Source organism: Pholcus phalangioides, unplaced genomic scaffold (genome assembly GCF_987345545.1).
Source record: "Pholcus phalangioides strain wild (caught in Gottingen) unplaced genomic scaffold, Ppha-v1.0 ptg000019l_1, whole genome shotgun sequence".
NCBI lineage: Eukaryota > Metazoa > Arthropoda > Arachnida > Araneae > Pholcidae > Pholcus > Pholcus phalangioides.
This window is the reverse complement of record NW_028301612.1, coordinates 8,122,834-8,139,601: the sequence shown is the minus strand read 5'-3', so window position 1 is coordinate 8,139,601 and position 16,768 is coordinate 8,122,834. Positions and strand designations below refer to the sequence as shown.

The following is a 16,768-nucleotide window of genomic DNA, read 5'->3' as shown; positions in this document are numbered from 1 at the left end:
ATGAATTATTTTACAATCAATATGACAATAAATATGAATATCTCACATATTTCTTTGTGCCCAATTTTTTTCTTCAAAGTACATTTCAAATCACTGCAGACTTACTGTAGTACCGCATTTCTCGTCAAAAAGCAAAACAATTGGCAATTTCAACAAAAACTTGCAGCATTTTCAGTGAGAATTGGCCATGAAAACAGCATTACGTGACTACAGATGAGAACTCAGGAATCGTTAAAACGATCATGTCCAATGATGGATGTTGGGTCACTGGTAATGATTCTTCAATGCTCTCTCTCTACCTCAGGGTTCCTCAATCTTTATAGATGATGATTTTTGTATCCATGATTTAATTATAGATTTCTCTTTGTCTTTCTTAGCTTTCGCTTCTCTAAAATATTCCTGAGATTTTTTTTTTTTCCGGTCAGCATTTTTATTTCCGTGTATTTGAGCATTTGAGGAGAAGAGAATAAAATATGTTGCAGACGATTTGCCATTTTTTTTTGCGGTTGAATGGAATGTAGAATCAATGGATATGGAAGGAAGAAATATTAGAAATAGGCCTATGTATTTTATTGTTCCCTTTCTTTTCATGAAATATTTGATTTTGTGTCCTAAATAGAAAGAAAGAGAACAGCTGACGATGTTGTTCTCGGGAATATTTTTCTTCTGGAATTTCCAGTCCAATTGAAGTCTGCAACAACAACAACGATATGGATGTTAAAGTAGCGTTCATGCTTGTATGTTATATATTTGCGATTGAGGAAATCAATTTCGAGGTTTTTCTTTTATGGGGTTTTGCTGTTCGGTCGCTAGAACGACAAACTTCGGCATAATTTGAACTTAAATGCTTAAAGCAGGGATTTGCAATCTTTTTTCCTGTCATTGCTCCGGTTTATCTCTCAAAATCTGCTCATGTTTTTTCTAGAGCTTCCTAAAAAATATTCTTCCACCCTGGATATTTCTATCAGAAAATCACTTATGAAAATAAATTAAATATTACAGAGTAGTTTTAGGAATTAACGCCTCTATGCTATGAAAGTCCGACGCCTCTCGATGGAAGTGCTTTTCCAGGTTGAGTAGCTCCTTGTTCCTTGTTTTATGATAAAAAATTATGAATTGGTTATCTTCAATAATCACTCATGTACAAAAATTAAGGATAGTTCTCCAGCTGACTTGAGAACATGATCGCACTCTTATAAAGTTTGAAACAGAGGCGTACGTGGGAGAGAAGGGAGGGGGGCCAATGGGTGCTATCGACCCACTCCCTGTTCAGTACAAATCTCATTAATGGTATAGGTGGGCATGGCCATTCTAACCCGCCTTCGTTAGGGAATCCTGTATCAGCTTCTGAGAGACAGGGAAGGAAGGGTCCTACCCTCCAAGTTGATCAAAAATTTAAATAAATAAATGTATAAAGTGTATATATATATATATATATATATATATATTTATTTATTTATTTATTTATTTATTTATTTATTTATTTATTTTTAGCATATTGTCATATATTTTATGCTATTTCAATGAATTTCTGTAGTTTCAAATGTTTTTTTGAAGGTTGGTAATTGGTAACTATACATATCTCCGACTTCTTGTGCCCGAAAAACTTTTGTGGCCACTGGTCCCACAGGTTCACTTCTATAATTAGTCTCATTCCAGCATTCTCTGATGCGGATCATGTCGTTGAGCTTCAAACTCAAGAATTATTAGGTCTGTATTTCTCATCAAATACGTTGGGATACACACAGTCATTGAATGGTGGAAAACAAAAAAAGTGCTTAAACTACATCTATTTACCCGAGCAGGTCCAACATCAGCTTTAGTAGAGCTCACTTACTATAGCTGTTGTTGACTAGGGCTTCTTTAAATACTAGGCTGACTAATCTGTCATCTTTGAGAAAAAATGTGGCGTGATCACCCTCTTCAATCCTATACCCTATCCTGCTTGTTTTTAACTGTTTCTGAGACATCACTGAGAGAGGCAAAGCTATAATTTTGTTATTTGCTCAAAGATGGACGCTTTCTTTTATAAATGCTTTAGTGTTGACAGGTCCTAGTCTCATGCTCATTTTACCGAACTCGAACGGACTCTTGGAGAATTAATTCGTAAAATCTAAGTTCTTGAATAGGAAATGCGTTTATTTATTTATTTATTTATTTATTTATTTACGTCTCAACAGGCAAGGATTACCCAATTACAGAGATGGACAAGAGAAGAAAAATACAAAAACACAAATACAACAAACTACAAAAAAAAAACCAATGGAAATACATACGGAAAAAGCATATTAACATGAATATTCAATACTCACACATACTTTTAAGAAATTCCCTTATAGTTGAATTGAACATATCGGGTTTCACATCGCACTGATTATATATATTTCACATCTCAAAAATAGGGGACCGTCGTAAAATATTTGTTCGGGGTTTAGGGAGGCGAAAAGTTCGCCGAACAGGCCTATTTCCAATTGGCACAGAAAAATCAACAAGTTGAAGAAGGTGGCAGTCATCAATTATATTATTGACAATTTTATACAAAAAGCGAAGGTAACTTCTTCTTCGGCATTCCAATGATTGGAAATGGAAAAAACGTCGCAGTTCAGTTGTACTTACGTCATTGATGTAGACGTGAAATTGCCTGTAAAACATGTAACGTAGAAATCTGTTCTGAACTCTTTCTAGAATCAGTGAGTCTAGATTGTTGTGAGGACTCCATGTAATAGTGCAGTACTCTAGTTTCGTGAGCACGTAAGTCCTGAAAAGTGCCGCGATTGTTGTGATTGATTTGAAATTATTGCTGCTTCTCACCACAAATCCTAGCAGTTTTAAGCATTTATTGGTGAGATCATATATGTGATCGGTAAATACAAGCTTGGAGTCAAAGAAAACACCAAGGTCTTTGATTACGGAAACACGGCTGATCGAAACAGCATCAATGGTGTAGTCGAATTCGGTCGATGACAATTTTCTTGTATAGCTGATGACGTGGCATTTTCGAACATTAAGCTGGAAGAAATTAGCCCCACACCAATCATGGAGAGACTGTAGGTCTCTTTGTAGAGCCATGCAATCTTCCAGACTCCCAACTTCGCGATAAATTTGCACGTCGTCAGCATACATCAGACACTTTGATGCACTGAAGCATCGAGGAAGGTCATTCACGAATATTAAGAACAGCAATGATCCAAGATTCGAACCCTGGGGAACACCTGATCCACTAACATACTTTGTTGAAATTCCGTTATGAAATACAACTTGGGATGTTCTCAAATTTAAGTAGCTGGTGAACCAATTGATAGAGTTCTCGGACACATTGAAAGAACGGAGTTTGTAAAGTAGTGTCTGGTGATTTATTTTGTCGAAAGCCTTAGTGAAATCCGTGTAAATGACATCTGTTTGCTTGCTGGCGTCGATTGACTTGGCAAGATCGTGAGTGAGATGAACAAGATTTGTTTCAGTAGAGTGATTCGGCAAAAACCCATGTTGAAATGGAGATAATTCAAGACGGATATGGTTGTACAATTTGCAATATACGATGTGCTCGAAGAGTTTAGAGACGGTGGATAAAATAGAAATGGGTCTATAGTTGGTGACTTCAGATACTAGACCGCTTTTTAAAATCGGAATGACATTTGCGAGCTTCCAAGAAGAGGGGAAAATATTTTTACGCAAGGAGAGATTAAAGAGAATTACGAGAGGTTCTGAAAAAATATTTCCACATGCTTTGATTATGAAGGCTGGAATACCATCTGGGCCTATGGATTTGACAGATTTCATATGCCGTATAGCGCCGATAACATCACTTTCAGTTATTTCACCAATGTCAAAAATATCAAGTCTATTAGCTATCTGATGTTCACTACTGTAGTCTTCCCAAGATGTACTTTGAACCTGAGAAGAGAATACAGACTGGAAGTACTCGGCGAATTTGTTTGCAATTTCCTCATCCTCCGAAAAACTCATTCCTTCATAATTGAAGTTTCTCGGGGTAAGTTTTCGTCGTTGAGATTTCATAAAGTTCCAAAATGTAGAAGGGTCCGTATGAATATCATCTTCAATGTGGCGATGATACGCGTCCCGTGCACTTCGGATCAGGGATTTAACGAGTCTACGTTGGTCACGAAAATTGTTAAGATGCAATTGACCATTACTAGATAGAAGTTTATTTCTAATTGAATTTTTCTTGCGTATTGCCTTGATTATATTAGTGTCGAACCAATGAGGAAAAGATTTTTTGGAATCACTTTTTCGAAGGACAGCAGAGTCAAATGCAGCGAAGATTAAACTATAGAAGCAAGTAAGAGCATCGTCTACTTTATAGTGAGCTCGAAGGCAAGACCAGTCTGTTTGATCCAGAAGATTATATAATAAGAAGAAGTCCGCCTTACGAAAGTTGTATTCACTGTTGACGTACTTTCTAGCGACACCCCGAGAACTATTTTTTACACAAAAAATGTTAATCTCGAAACTGGGGTGATGTAAAACCATATTCTCATTGTAATCATCATTTCTAACCGACATTATGATTATTGGGATATTGCAGGTGGTAAACCAAAATGTCGCACTTGGCAGCGGTGGGAATCGAACCCACGCCTCAGAGAGACTGGTGCCTAAAACCAGCGCCTTAGACCACTCGGCCACGCTACCACGTTTTCAAAGAAACGCAATATTGTTCGGGATCGAAAGCAAATGTATCCTATTTTACTGTTTATACGTTAAAAACGCTGCAATTTTTAGTGTGGTGCAATTTTTATGATACTGCGTCTCATATATTCTGCTTTTTGTGAGAGGTTTGAATACGAATAGTTATTTTAAAATTTAATTTCTGAAAAAATTTTTTTTGCAAAGGTATACAGGGAGAACATTACCTGTGTTCTGCCAAACGAAAGGGGGCGATAGACGGGCTCAAGGGTGCATAAAACACCCTACCAACGTTGTCCTATCTGGAACCATTTTCGTGGTATGGTGGATAATCGATTATGCAAAAAATAATAGTAATAATAAAATAATAATAAAAAAGACATACACAAAAACCGCATATATATGGAAAGAACAGTGAAAGTCTTATAAGAGGTGAAATATATGGACTTAATGGCGAACTATCAGCACTGAAAGATTGATGAAGTTCAAACTTGGAGTATCGCCAACATTTTTTGATGGCCAATTTCGCAAAAATGCTTCTAGCTAGAATCGATTAAATTTACCTAAATCATTTCCATTGCACCAGGATTCGAAAGAGCCTACGATAAACCGTATCAGTGATCCAGTTCAAGAGAAATTTAGCCTTATGATTGCAACACATCACTGAAATCAGCGTTTGTCGAAGTTGATATTCGATGAAAGATTACAGATTTCAGTGACAATTTGGTTTTGCAGAAAAAATCCCATCAAGTGACATCACATGTATCAGGATATCCGGATCTAATGGCGAGCTACAATTGCTGAGAGATTAGCGAAGTAGAAAATCGGTATTGTCATCAAAATATACTGAAATGTCTCCTTCGGCAAATATTGATTTCAGTGATATGTTGCAAGCATAAGGCTAAATTTTTCCCGAACCAGAAAGCAGATATGGTTTATTGCAGTGGTTTTCAAGCTTTAGAAGACCGCGACCCGGTAGGATTCTCTTTTTGAGTGGAAGGCCATGTCATGAAAACGGCCAATGGGAAACGAATGGGGATACTGTATATGAAATGATGAATCACTCACAGCCTAGCGGTTCGGAAACACTGGTTTATTGTAGGCTTTTTCTAAAGCTGGTGCAATGGACAAGTTATTGGAGAATTTGACCGATTGTAGCTATAAGAAGGGTGTTTGAAGAATTGGCGATTAAACATTTTGGCGACAATTCGATTTTGAACTTCGCCAATCTTTCAACGCTTATAGCTCGCCATTATATCCATATACTGTATTTCGATGAAATATTGACACTTTGGGGGGGGGGGGTTTCCAGGTCTTTGTAAATATTTACTTAGTTTGTGTGTATGTGTTTCAGAAACTTCACAAATTGGGCTTTTTCAGACGCATTTTCCTTCCATAATCCATTATACACCATAACTCGAAAAGGGTTCGATATAGGAAGGGTTGGTAGGGGTATTCTATGACCCACTTAGCTCTGATAACACCCCCTTCCCCCATCCTTTGGTTTGGAAGAACAGGTCACTTTATACCCCCGTACTGTAGATGGCGTGTAAATGTGATTGGATAAATAGGCAACAATACCGCAGAAAACATCCTTTCCATTCATTCCCACGCTGCGATTATCCAGTGTAACCCCACTTAACGGACACCTATCAGATGTGATCACCCCTCTTTTAGGGTCAAATAATATTTTGTCCTGGTATAATAAAAATATGCACTTTAAACCCCTGATTAACGGTCACCCCCCCCCCTTTTACGGACGATGCTTTCCTTCCCGCCAGTGTCCGCAAAAGAGAGGTTTTACTGTATTTTCTTTCAAAGTAGCGAAATTGACATCTTACGGTATTTCATTAAAATGAATGGCGTTCTTTCATTCATTTCAGATAGTTCATAAAAATTTGGTTTTGGTTTGTAAATTGAAGGATTGTAAAACCGAGTGGTGATTGTAGTTCAGATCATCGGAATTCCCTTGAGTTAAAAATGTACGAAATTATATTTTTGTAATGTGTTCGTAGTTTTAAATTCCACACATACTTTATATTTTTATTCGCATTTACGTGGATAGATAATTATTTGTGACAAATTTTGCGTTAATATATCAAACGATTTTCGCAGTTCGTTCAGTTTCATACAATTCGATGACATTTTCCCGACACATACGTCATCGGAGTAAAATTTCAACTCTTCTGAAAAGCTTTTTCCATCAGGAAGCTCTTTGAAATTTTAGTAAAAGACGAGTTCTCTCCCTCTCACATGTTACAATGTCATAAACCAAAATTTCAAAATCTAGCAAATTTTCAAGTTCTCCTCGAGATCTGAAGGGAGAGAGGAGAAAATCCGTTCCTTTTCCTAAAATTTTGAAAAGAGTTAAACGCAAACTCTCTCTCTCTCACACTCTGTGAGCGCTTCGCAAAATAACTAATTATTAATTATTTCCTTTCATTCCATGACGTCGGTAATAGCCTCTTATAACAGTTTGCTAATTACTCCGCTGAGAAATCGCATTTTCTCCTGCTCTTTCGTATAGCGTTGTTACTCTTGCAGCTGCTTCTGCGTTGTTTCCCATCGATGATGGAAATTCCTCCGGGTAATACCTATTATGACCGCCACGAGAGGAAAAATATTCCATGCCCAGAATAATACCGCGGGGTAATTCCGAAGAAAGTACCATGGATGTAAATACACGAGTTAAAACGAATTGAAAACGCTGAATTTTGATTCTTCAAATAATACAGATATAACGAATTCTCTAATTCTAAATCGAAAGAAAAATCCGCAATAAAATGAAAATTTACGCCTTAGCTAGCTGGAGTTATTATGATGAAGTAGACGGTGCTTTAATCTGTGAGATACAATCTTCATTAAATATGTAAATTTCGGGTGGCCAATTTGGAAGACGGTGCATAATAATGATTATCGACTGTAATTAACGTCAGTTTTGAATTCGATTCTACTATTCCGTGAGTATTTATCTCGGATTCAAGAAGTATTAGACTCATGGAAATTAGACATAATTTAAAAAGATATCCTTTCGAGGAAATTATTCAAATTAGCAGTTAGAAAAAATGCAAAATTACAAAAGCTTTTAATATAGACTTTTTTGAAACCAGAATCTGTCCAACGGGTATTTATTCCTCGAAGTTTGGAAATCACAAGGGTAATCGAAATGCACATTTAATTATTCAAATATTCTTTTTCCCTTTATGATTTGTCACTTGATTGCAGTTTCCGCCACAATAACTCTATGCCCCAAGACAACAGCCGCCTTCCACTTCAGAGAGCCAGCTGAACATCAGCGAGCACCTTGGGTTGAGTGCATCCTGAAGCGGAAGGATTCAAAAGGGCAAATACGTGGACTGGTCCGCTTTCTGGAGCAGCACCCGAGAGGATACCAGAGCTACAGCCCTTGAACCAGAACCAGACGTGCTTGTTAGAAGATCTACTGGAATAAGACGTCAAGTATAGCCATACAGCGAACCCATACATCTGTTTAGAGAGGAGGAGCCAGGTTGAGGAGAGATATGATCTAGCCCACGTGGATTTATACCCAGATGATTTTTATTGTTTTTTTGTTTTTATTTTTTTTATAAATACAAGATGAAACAAAAAAGCAGCCAAGGGGGTCTAGAGACCCATTACTGAATGATACATTGCAGATTTATAATGAATAATAAGGAACACAGTTACTTATTAGTAAACAAACAACATCAACAAACTAAAACGGAAAAACTAAGTATTAGAAGAAAAAAAAACACACACACACAGTTTTACGAAAATGGGGAGGGGGTTTCAAAAAAAAAATCAAATGTCAAAACAAAACTTTCACATAATTTGCAGTATTTTTGGCAACCGCAAGGAATGCAATTATATAAAATACACATTGTGCATGATTTTCAGATAAAGTATATGCAAATAAAAATCAATGTAATATTGCAATGCGCAAGATCAAATAGATTCATAATTTAACTGATTGAGGAGCATAAGGCAAATCAAAAGAAACTCTCGATGTCACTGATTGAAAAAAGATGTTGCTTCATGTGTCTTTAGAAAGGTAATAAGTTAGTAATATTATGGATATCAGGTGGTAAAGAGTTGCAAAATTTCGGGATAATGTAAGTAAAATGCTTCTTCAGAAGAGTTTTGTGGATAAGTGGTAGAGAGTATATATTATTCAATCCATTTGAGAAACGGGAACTGTGTTCAAAGGTAAAGCGAATTGTTGTTCAAAAATAATTATAGTAGATCAGCTATTCAACAATTGCAGGTAGCAATTGTTGAGTAGCGAATGTCTTTTAAACTGAATCAAACTAGGTGGTGCAGCGATTGAATCAACCTAGCTGCAGCTTGAATCAGTTATTCTTAATCGACGGAAAGTGTGCATAAAAATCCCTGAAGAAGAGCAGAGATCAAATTCTATCAAGAAGTATTCTCCCGATTATGTGATTTATAATTGTGATTTATTTACCTCAATCACCATTTTTTTATCATAAATTTGTATACTTGTTTACTGGCAATGTGCATAAAGGCACCTGCCCATGTATATATATCTTGTTCGAGCTTAATAAATGGTTAGGTTCCCCCGGAGGCACCCGAGTTCCTTGATACAATGGGCTTATATTACTGAGTGTGACAGTTTGGGTGTCTCTCGGTTCCTATCGCTATCACTTGATTACAGCGTTTACTGGCCTATTGCCATAGTTCTATTTACCAGCGTTTTATTTTCAGGGATATGAGATGTGTCGGAAAAGCTCAGAAAACAGTATTTGATATATTCCTTGTTTATAGTATATTCCCATTTAATGTTATCAATGTTGTCAAACGAGAGATATAAGTTAGCCGATGTTAGAAAGAAATTTTTGCGAAATCCGGTTTCGGAAAAACAAACGAATCTAGAAAACTTCTCCCATGGGTTTTTAAATTTGGGAAAATACAATAAAAAACCCTATTGACGGTCATCTCTCTTTTACGACCAAACAATAATTTTCCTTGCATAATAAAAGTATGGCAGGAAATGTATGCATTTCAAACCCCTTATTAACGGTCACCCCCTTTGTGAAAGAATTTTTTTATCCTGGTGGTGTCTGCAAAAGTGTTTTATTGTATAGTATTTGGTTTTCTGCGATAATTTTAGAGGTCTGGGATTCACAAACAGAATACGGGAATGAACCTTGCTTATAACGTCAATGAAGATGCAAGGATCTCGGTTATAACGTCGATGGAAACGCAATGTCCTTAGTTATAACGACACATTCTTCATTACCTTTTGCTCCCATTTTCATAGCTTTTTCCCAAGAAATTCTTAGAAAGAGAGCTCTTCACATTGAAACAATGTTTGTCTTTTCATGTCTAATATTGAAAAAAAATATTATTCATTATACATGTTCAGACGCTCGGATATTCTTATTGATACGACCCGTATACGGGACAATATTGTAATTTCCCATATTTTAACACTCCCGATTTTAATGTAAATAAAAATTTATATATTTACCATCCCTTAAACCAAGCTTTAAATCATAATCTTTACTAAAATCGGGGATGAACGTAATTCGAATTATCTTTATAAATTATACTCTATTATGGTAATAATTACTACGAATATAGATAAATGCACTAATATTCATCTCAAATATTCTAATTTTTATTCCGTGAAATGCATTTTGAATCGCTGCTGACTTGATGCAGCACTGTAATTCTTGCCAAGGGTTATAAACCATAATTTGATCATTTTCTCCGATAATCAGCAGCATTTCTGATGATAATTGGCGAACACTCGTATTTATGATATCGATTTCCCGTAATCACACAGATATGGTCACCCCTAATCTCATAATAAAATATTGCATTATTTGATTGTATATTGTTGAATTTTCCGTCACAAGAAGGTCTTGTTACCGTTAACCTCGGTTATAACGAAAACATTATGTATAATTTTCTACGGCGTTATAACAGAGCTTACGTGTATTATTTTTCTAATTACAATAACACAAAAAATTAATTTTCATAGTATTCATCAAAATCGAATTTCTTTTCTTCCTCCTCCTCTATTAAAAAAAAATTAATTAAAACATTTTTAGAAACAAATGGAGTTTAAAATTACAACTTTTTTTACTGCAAATTTATTTAGTGAGCCCATTATTCATTCAATTCACCGTTGGATTAAAAATAACTTCAGTTATTATAGCGGGGAAAACAATCTTTAAAAAGAGGGAAAAAATTACGATAATTAATTATGATTAACGGGATTTTTCTTCTCCCCGGGGCAACATTGAGGGGAATTTTTCGGAATCAAACTGATTAAGAAATACAATAATTAAATGCTGTTATTGCTTATTATTTGACTGATCGATTTTTAGGAAATTACTCGGGGAGATTATATTGAAAGTTCCTTTAATTATATCGTGTGTGTGTTCCATGTTTAATAATTGAAAAAAAAAAATCATTGTGAAATGATTCATTTCGGGAAGGAAAGCTATGTGTAGGGAGATTTAAAGGATATTTATATCATTGTTAGAAATTTAAAAAAATTTTGTGCAATTACAGTTCTCCTCTTCGTAGTAATTATAAGTATTGGTACCATTTTTTAGGTTTTAAATGCCTGGAGAAACTTTCGTTGATTGACCAATGAGAGTCACCAGACGATTGTGCAGTTGTGTGAACATTGTGATGGTAGCACTTTGAACACGTAACAAGTAAACAAGTACACCTCAGAGGTCGTTTATACCTTAGGGCAATCAGTGTTTTTCCAGCCTGTGGTCCAAGCAGCACCTGGGGGACCATGAACAATTTGTGGATGCGAGGGGGGGGGGGTCCACGAGATCATTTTCATTTATTAAAATTGTATAAATGAACATGTAATGCAGTGAAATGGCAATTCAATTTTTTGTGATAGAAAAATATATGTTATAAAAAAAGAAAAGAAGGAATTACGTATCCGAGGATGATTGCATCCTCCGATATCCATACGAAGGTTTTTAACAGTTGGCTGATGCGAAGATATACTTAGGAAAGAGAGAACATTAATCTGCCTTAGCGGGGAAATCGAACCCTAGTCCCCTCACTTTCCGGGTGAGCGCCCTAAGCCACTAGACTACAAAGGCGGCGAATATCTGATCATTATTTTCATCCTCGGATAAGTCGCCATCTGATGGCAGTGTCAGCAATTGTGAGCTTTGGGTGGAATTAGGTCCGACCGTCCATGTGCACACGAGCTGCAAGGAAAGATCGAAATATCCGTTGCTTTTGTAGTCCTAGAGGAAAGCATTACGTAGTTTATACGAGGGAAGCCTGTTGAAATCGATCTTCTAACGATATTGCGAGACCGCGATATCAAAAATATAAGAAAGCACTGGCTTAGGGGTACAGATACGAAAACATAATACGACGTTGTTCCCCACGAAACATTTCGTTCGAAATTTCTCAGAAGAACGTTCACGTGTTTCATGTGCGTTTCAGTCTTGCCTTAGGCAATTTGGACAAAAGAAAATGCCTACTCATACGTTTTCATGAAAATGTTTCATGTTTATAAAATTCACAAAATCTAAGAAACACAGCAAATGGCTACTACTACTAGTACTACTTTCTACTACTTAATTGTACATGCAACTCATCCTATCATATGCATGGACCTAACGTGTATTTATGTTGTAAAAGTTGTGCTTGTTTCGTCTTCTTGCTGGTACTGCCGTCTGCCTTTCATATTTTGAAGTAAAGATGGTAAAGATGGTTGGATTTTTGTTATATAAGTACTGGAATCACGTTAGTTAGAATGGAAAATCGTTTGATTCGTTCCAGGTACTGCCCAAAATTTAAAGAAAAGTTGTTGTGGCTTTTGAATAACAAGGAGCGCTACAGAAAGACGAAAAAAAAGATCATAGGCTAAAATGAATAGTTTCCAAATACAAGAAATGAGAATCTACAAGAATATGAGAGATACTAATGATCTTATCACCTTTACACCAATGTACACAACCTACACCAGCTTCAGTCTACTAAAGGTTGGTGTTGATACAACCCATAAAGAAAAGTGTTCCAAAGTGTTATCCTCAAACAATTTGAAAAAAATCAAGTGCATTAATCTCATCCAGAAACACATAAAAACAAAAAAATAGCGGCGGAATGCAATTATTAAAGCCACAAAAAATATCGAAGTCAAATCACGCTTTAACGAATACCATTATAGCGAAAATCTCGTTTTAACGAACACTCTTATAATCCCCCAAATAAGTTTACATAGGAACCATGCAAAAAACCTGAAATTCCTTTATAACGAAACTTCGTTATAACGAAGTGATTTCTACAGTCTCTTGGAGTTAGTTAGAACGGGATTCGACTGTATTAAAAATAACATCAGTCGGCGATTTACCACCTCTCGCGCATCTTGGCGATATCTATATAAAAGACGTGTTTTTCCCTTTCTTTTCACTTTCTCTTCCTACTTTTCGCTCTTCTCTATATGAAAATTAATTATACTGTATTTTTTTCCTTCTCAGCGCTGTACTTTATCATGTGTTGTTTGAATGATGTCACTCTAACGCTCTAGGGTTGCGGAATTTTAAATTCCTTATTAGCGTTCAAAAACTATTGGTATTTACACTTTTTTTTAATTGAACCGTAATGATTTGACCAGATTTTTCTCATTTTTGTGCATATTTAAATGAGTAGAATTCGTGGTAGATTTTTCAAAACTTTCTGAAGACGTCACCTTGAGACCCTTCCCTTGCCAGTCGAGTTCGTAGAGTGTCCCCATCCATTTCTAATTTGGTCAGCTCATCTCTGTGTCTGATACATGCAGAAAGGAAAGATAAGCTCCTAGAATGTGCCGATACTGTCCAGTTTGATACTGAGTATCTTGCATTGAATGAATGCGTACACAGAGAACATAGGCTCCTTTTTTTTTCAGTGCATTTTCTATTGGCTGAATCCTCCATTTTACATGAAAAGCTTCAAAGAATTTCAGAAAGAGAAGTGTAGGTACATCTTTAAAAAAGATACCGAGGTTAACATGAGTTGATCCGGCTAGAGTGGCAGTAATTATGATGACGCTAGATTGACGCTGAAATTTCGCTCACGATTTGGCTGTTTTCTGATAGCGCGTGCATCCATTCCTGAAAAAAAAAATGTTCGTTAGCGAGACGTTAATAAACGTGTTTTTGCGAGATTTTAAATCCGTATTCGTTAGCCAAAAAATTCGTAAATCCAAGGCGTTCGTTAGTCGGGGTATCACTGTATTATGTTGAAGTTCTACCTGCTCTATGCGGAGAGACTTCGATATTGTTGGATTTTTGGTCTATCGGAATTTTGGCTGTCACGATTTTTCAAATGCGAGCCGGTCTCCGATTTGAAAATAGCAAATGACTTAAATATGAAATGCAAATATGATTGTCAGCATCTCTAAAAATGAACTGTAGCGCGTATTTCTTTCTAAATATGCCTGATGGCTTGTCAGGATTTTGGGTTGTCGGGATTTCGATATTGACAGGATTTGGGTTTTTTTTCCCTACCTGACTCATGGATCGTAGGAATTTCAATGCTGTCGAGATTTGTGCTGTCAGGATTTTGTTTTTTCGTGATTTTGACTTTCATAACGACAGTTATTTTAGGTTCTTCTGTGGGCCTTGCAAATATGTTGCGTTTAAGGCTATCAAGTCCTTCTTCAACTCATCCCTTGGGGTTAACCGGCAGTAAATCGTTTAGGTCTATATTACATAGTAAAGTTCTTTCACAAAGATCTTTTATAAAGCTTTTATTAAAATTTTGTGCTTTACTTCGTCTTCTATCAAAGTTGATTTGATGATTTTTGATTTTCTTCTCAGCGAATGTAACAAGGAAATACTTTTTTTTCTGAATATTATTCCGAGGTATGATCTCAAAAAGAAAAATATACTACTCTCCGGATCATGACACAGCATAATATCCAAAAATCTTTTATCAAATTTGACCACAACACTATCACATAAAATATCGAACAAATTTTACAAAAGATCTCTCCCAAAGAAATTTCAGAGTATATAAATTCCGATAGACCTAAATCCCAACAATATCGAAATCATCATGTCAAAAAATCCCGACAGTACCGAAATGTTGATAATACTGAGCTGCCTGAAATCCGGACAAGCAAATATCCCGAAAATATCGGAATTCTGACAAGCCAAAATACTGACGGGGAAGAAAATATATCACTCCTGAATGGGGGTGTTGGACCCTGGATAAGACCGGAGGCACGAGAATAAAATGTGGTCCGAAAACCACATTTGACCATGGGCTAAAAAAATTTTAAGGAATACTGGTCTGTATCTTCCTGTCAGTATCGACTCTGAAAACGAATGTCATATTTCACTCCGAACAGAAAACCTGAACGCGTAGACACCTTTTCTTGAAGTATTGTGAAATCGCTATTTACTACTTCAATTTTTTAGGATATGAAAATTATATAAAAATAATACATTTTTGATTTCATGGGTAGGCAGCGTGAAAATTGACCTTTTCTACAGGATGCCCGTGGTGTCTTGACCTTCACTAAAAGGGCTCCACTGCATCAAAAAGATTCGGAAACACTGCTGCGCAATACAAATACACACACATTTTCAACGGACAATGCATATACGTATAAAACGTAGGATAATTATTTAAAATTAAATAATAAAAATTAATAAAGCCAGTTGATTAAATAAAAATCATTTAAACTTATTTTTCACTGTTCACTTATAAATGATTGCAGAAATGAGAAAAGGTAATATTGTCATTCATTAATGCATTAATATTTTTAAAATAGGCCGGATAGCCGCACGTCGGATAGTAAAGAATCTACTGTACACTAAAACATCTATTAACCGTCAGTTTCTGTTATCCGTCATCGTCTACAAAACACAAAATACGGAAAAAACAGCCCCAGATTTTGAGGTTCAAAAACATCGGATCATTGCTATGGTCTGTGCAAATGCCACCGACAATCATAAATTACCCCTGCTTGTAACTGGTAAATCCAAAAGTCCACATGCTTTCAAAAATTCAAATATGAACGCATTGCCTGTGAACTATTATGCCCAAAAAAAGTGCGTGCTCGGATGGACCAAACAATTTTTTTCAGAATGATTCCGCAGTTTTCGTGCCTCAAGTTAGAGCTCATATGGCCGAAAATCTGTTGCCGCAGGAAGCACTGCTGTTAATGGACGGCACATCCTTCTTGTGAACTCAAGTGATGATCACTATCATCAGATGTCGGCCACATAACATGCCTCTTTCTCCCAGCGAATACAACTCCACTTACACAGCCCTTGGACCAGAGCATAATTTGAAATATGAACAGAAAAGCTTTTATTGAACTTGAAGACTCGCTCTTATATCCGTTGATACCATGACTTTCAAAGAATTTTGGAAAAGATAAAACATATAGACAAAGGACGCTATTTTCAATGTCGCCACCGCCTGGGCTAACCTTATATGGAAGTTTATATTGATCGTTTTGTGTAAAATTAAATGGAATATTAATTAAATAAAATTTAATGAAAATTTAAAAATTTAAAAATTAATAAGATTAAATGGTATTTCAAAATGGATTTATGTATTTCAATGCACTTTCAAAGTACTTTGTTTTCATTTTCGTTCCAAGCCCGCAGTGAAATCACGCCACTGTATGTGTTGAGAGATTTCTATTATCCGTCACTGCCCTGGTCCGGACGGTGACGGTTAATCAAGGTTTTACTGTACTTATTACATTACATTACATTATTTATTCATGTTTATTATTTTACACATACCTTATACCTTAACATAGCACAGAAATGAAATTAAAATCGTTAATCACACCATTATAGATATTAGGCAAGTATCCAAATTTTCAAACATCGCTAAAAAATAAAAATAAAATAAATAAATATAATAAATAAACACAATCTAATCAAGCGTTAATTAAAATACCGAAAAAAGAAAGAAAATAATAATTATTCAAAAATTTCAAGCGCATTTTCTTTCGAAAAATATTTTTTTTTCCCTAGAAATTTCTAGTCAATTTAATTTTTGTATCCCTTGAGAAATAACTCGGGATCGATACTCGCTATACACCGTCTTATACGACTTTTTCCTCCCTTTTTTTAAGAAAAAAATCCCCATAAATGGAATTTTT

The 16,768-nt window shown here is 35.7% G+C and overlaps 1 protein-coding gene and 1 non-coding gene across 2 annotated transcripts in view; one reads left to right on the top strand and one right to left on the bottom strand.

Annotated features, from left to right (window-relative positions):
- Positions 1 to 16,768, top strand: part of LOC149071184 (chondroitin sulfate proteoglycan 4-like) — a 176,240-nt gene that overhangs the window by 117,773 nt on the left and 41,699 nt on the right. The gene's annotated exons all lie outside the window — the stretch shown is intronic.
- Positions 4,570 to 4,650, bottom strand: TRNAL-UAG (transfer RNA leucine (anticodon UAG)). Its single transcript has one exon. It is a non-coding gene; the product is annotated as a tRNA-Leu (tRNA).